The sequence below is a fragment of the Ochotona princeps genome, chromosome 16 (genome assembly GCF_030435755.1).
Source record: "Ochotona princeps isolate mOchPri1 chromosome 16, mOchPri1.hap1, whole genome shotgun sequence".
Lineage (NCBI taxonomy): Eukaryota > Metazoa > Chordata > Mammalia > Lagomorpha > Ochotonidae > Ochotona > Ochotona princeps.
This window is the reverse complement of record NC_080847.1, coordinates 15437727-15442233: the sequence shown is the minus strand read 5'-3', so window position 1 is coordinate 15442233 and position 4507 is coordinate 15437727.

Below are 4507 nucleotides of genomic sequence, written 5' to 3'. Positions count from 1 at the left end.
ACTTCTGGTTTTTGTGTGGAGAGTAGCTGGCCTGTCTGGTGCTCCCAGATTACCAGTCATGGAGGACAGTCCATCCTCTTCACCCCCCTAGCACTGCCTTCTCCAGTGTCACCAACCCATGCCCTGGGCAGACAGCTCTGATTACTGAGGATGGCAGGGAGGAGGGAACACCCCAGGAAGCCACAGACTTCCACCATGTATACGGATGCCCACACAAGCAGATGGTAGAGGTGCCTTGTCCAAGAAATCAGGCGGTTGCCCAGGTGACAGGATTTATGGCATATTGAAAGCCCGTGTGCCCTAAAATAGCACTCCTGCTCAGTCTGCACTAATGGCTGTGTTCTTCAGCCTAGGACCTGGGGCTTAGCACTGCCCAGTCTGTGGCAGGTGTGCTGATTGGCTGGAGGGGGCAGGAGGGCAGCAGCGACACTTGGATGCTCTCTGCCGACCATGGCTCCTTCCAACACTGGCATGATTTGCTCCTCTAAGTCATAATCTCTTTTGGTTTTACTTGCTTATTTGAAAGGCACAGAAAGAGAACAAGAAAGAAAAAAAGAAATATTTTCTATGCTGGTTCACACCATAAATAGCCACCAATGGCTGGGGTTGGGCAAAGCCAAAGCCAGGAGCCAGCCACTCCATCTACATGAAAGCAGAGGCCCAAATATATAAGCCATCTTCTGGGGCCAGGTGCAGTAGCTTAGTGGCAAAATCTTCATATTACATGCATGGGGACGCCACATGGGTGCCAGTTCATATCCAGGCTGCAGACGTGTGCCAAACCCTTCCAGCTCCCTGCCTATGGCTTGGGAAAGCAGGCGAGGATGGCCCAAAGCCTTGGGACCCTGCACCTGCATGGGAGACACAATTAGAAGCTTCTGGCTTCAGATTGGCTTAGCTCCAGCCATCACGGCCACTTGGGGAGTGAGCCAGTGGACAGTGGATGGAAAATCTTTCTGTATTTCCTTCTCTCTATATATTTGCCTTTCCAAAAAAAAAAAATTAAGAAAAAAAAGTCTGCTGTTTTTCCCTGATGCACGAGTAGGGTGTTAGATCTGAAGTGGAGCAGCTGGGACCCCAGCTAGTGCCCACTGCAGATGCCAGTGTCACAGGCAGCGGCTTAACTCACTGTGCCACGACACCAGCTACTGAAGTGGCTATATATATATAATGTTTATATAGAGAGGTATCTCCCATCCACTAGTTCACTCCCCAAAGGCTGCCAACAGCCAGAGCTGAGTTGATTCCAAGCAAGAAACAAGGAGCCAGGAGCCAAACCCTTGCCCTTTACTCATCTCATAGTACCTTCCCAGGAACCCACCACCCAACGCTAACTGGAGGCTCAGCGCATGAAGCTGACACAACCGCAGTTTCGTCTCCCATGCAGCTCCCAGGCTAGCGGTTGTTAGATTAGTTCTGAATAGGTCAGACATGGATGCACACTGTAACAGTGCCAAATAGTTTAAATATCAAGGACAGATGTAACATGACACAGGCTGCTGACAGATGGAGCAAAGCACCCCGTCTTTAAAATAAATTACTGCCTTATAAAGGAACAGTTTTAAATTGTGGAATTCTTCTCACAACAAAAACTCCAGTGTCTCACATTGCGCCTGAATTCTCCAGAAGAACTTTGTAAAGTGTCTCTGGGGGAGGTGGGTCTGGGGATTGTTGGGGGAGGCTGGTGATCACTTAGGAATGTTGATTCAGAGCCACGCAAGAAAGAGGGTCAAGTGCCTGTTACAGGGAGACACGACACAGGACAATACTGCCACTGTCGTTTATCTGGAGTCGCCTGATGAGAACAATCACAGTGGAACACAAAGTGAAATGTTTGCAGCGCTAGAGGAAAAATGCTACCTTGACCCACAGAGCCTGCTGAGTAAAGCCTCCCTCCAAGGCCGAGAGAGGCACACTGGTCCCTAGTTCTGGATGGGCACCCCATGGCAGGCTGAGCACCAACAGCTCCTCTCCTCACAGGCTGTGGCACTCCTGGACTCAGAGCCTGTGTCTCAGCTGCGGCCCAGCTCGCCAGAATAGCACACTGGATGCCCTCAGGGGGGTTGGGGCTTCCCAGATCCTGGGCACCAAACAGCATCCTTCTGGGTCAGCACCAGGCAGGTACCCAGCCTCCTGATCTCTGTCCTCTGTCTTCGGGATGAGATGGCAAACTAGAGCGGGATGCTACAGGCAGAAGGGGCATGGCCTGAGGAAGGCACTGCTGGATCCACAGGTATTAGGGATGACAGCCACCATGCAGACACATCAAGCGACAAGCACACGTGCACCTCTCCCAGTGATGGGGACAGGAGCCTGGCAGGGTGAGTCTTGTGCATAACATTTCTTATCTGATAGATTGCATGTGTTTTGATTCATAGTGTAATGTGAACCTATTGGAGCCTGCACTCTCCCTGCATGTTCCAGCTGTTTCCTTCTGTGTGGCTCCCAACCCAGAGGAGGCAGAAGGGACTCCAGAACGGCCAGGGGATAGGGAACTCAGGCAGGCTGGCACACAAGACAACCTTGTCCACACCTGTACTGAACAAGTCCATCCTGGCCTGCTACAGTGAGCCCTATTGTTGTTCATGCTGTAAGCAGCTTCCCCAGGCAGAAGGGGACAGGCACGCCACCTGCCTTTCGCAGCCAGGTCCTGCACTTGCAGCCTCACCCCACCAAATGTGACATGCTGGATACATCCTCTGCCTCTTCTGCTCACCTGACAGCAGTAGCTGTTATCTGTGACAGCAAGGAGAAGGCTGAAGAGCAGCATGCAGCAGCTCAGGCCCACAGTCGAACACAGCAGCCATGCTGTCGTTTCCCCATCTGCTTCCACTGAGCAGGAGGAATACCAGCAGGGCATGGCCATGAGGTCAGGCTCCGCAGCGGGCTGCATGCCAGCCTTGTAGCTGTTCAGCCTGTCTGTGCCTCATCTCCTCACCTGTAAATGCAGGTGGAGATGACAGCAGTACCTGCCTAACAGGGCTGTGGTGATTGGGGGCTACCACTCTGGAACTTTCATTTGCTACCACAGTGGTACTACTGCTGTGACCAACAAGAATAACCCCAAGCCACCCAGCAGACCCGAGATCTGAAAGATACCACCTTGACCAAAGGCTCAAACCCAGCACCACCAGTGTGGGGAGAGGCTGATGGACATGCTCAACCTCACAGAGAACACTGCGTTCTCACCCAAGTGTCTCCCTGGGATCGTCCCACATCAACAACAAGGTAAACCCAGAATGTAATTCTATAGGGGAAAATAAGTTTGTAGTGCACAACAGTGTGTAGTGAGAGGGAAGGAAGGCCAGGGGAGAAGAGAAAGCAAGCACACATGGTGACCAGGCTAACAGTGGTAAACTCGTGTAAAGGAATCTGGTGCCCATTTAGAACTTCATAAAATAAAAGGCTGGGGAGGTAATTTGTGTGATAAATCAACTTTAAACAGCAAACAAAACTCAGTATGCTTAAAGTCAATTCAGTCAACAGAAAAAAGCAAAGGAGCCAGTGCTATGGTATAGTAGCTAATGCTATCACTTTTAACACTGGCACCCATGACACCACTTCAAGTCCAGCTGTTCCACTTCCAATCCAGCTTCCTATTAATGTATCTGGGAAAGCAGCAGAAGGCTGACCCAGGTGCTTGGCCCCTGTACCCATGGGGGAGGCCTAGAAGAAACTCCTGGCTCTTGGATTTAGATCAGCTCAGCTCTGGCTGTGGTAGCCAGTTAGGGAGTGAACTAATGGATGGAAGATCTCTCTCTCCTTATCATCTGTAATTTTGCCTTCCAAAAAAAAAAAAGTCTTATAAATAAATAAATAAATATAATAAATTCCTGCACTAATACAAAAACTCAAGCCAGCAGGGCAGAGGGTTAAGCTGCCACCTGCAATACTGGCATTGGTATGAGCTTCAGTTCATGTCCCAGCTGATTTTGCTTGGGAAAGCAGTGCAAGATGGTCCCGGGACTTGGATCCTTGCCCCCTAAAGTCCAGAGACCAGACAGACTTCCAGACTCCTAGCCTTAGGCTGGCCGAGCTCCAGCTATTGTGGTCATCTGGGAACCGAACCAGAGGATGGAAGAAGTCTGTTTCCCCCTCTCTCTGTAACATCTTTCAAATAAATAAATAAATCTCTAGAGAAAAAAAGAAACCATTCTTCAAGTCAGTGATGAGCTTGATGGCACAGTTGCTCTGAAGTCCTTTTACAAACCCCCTGGGCTGCCCAGAGTCAGGAAAAAAAAATCACTCAGTGCAAATCAGACAGGAGGAAGACACCCAGGCAGGAAGAGAGCGCAGCAGACAGCTCACACACCAACCCTGGCACTCCACACACGGCTGGGCACACCACCACCTTCAACACTTGGCTTAATGGCTTTTCAGAATTTCTGGTAATTTCAAGTTAAGAGGCATACACTTTTAGCTACCTAATCTGACACCTCATATAATCAGCAATTCAATGTATTTCCGGATAATGATTTATCATAAAGAAAGTCACCAAATATGTAAG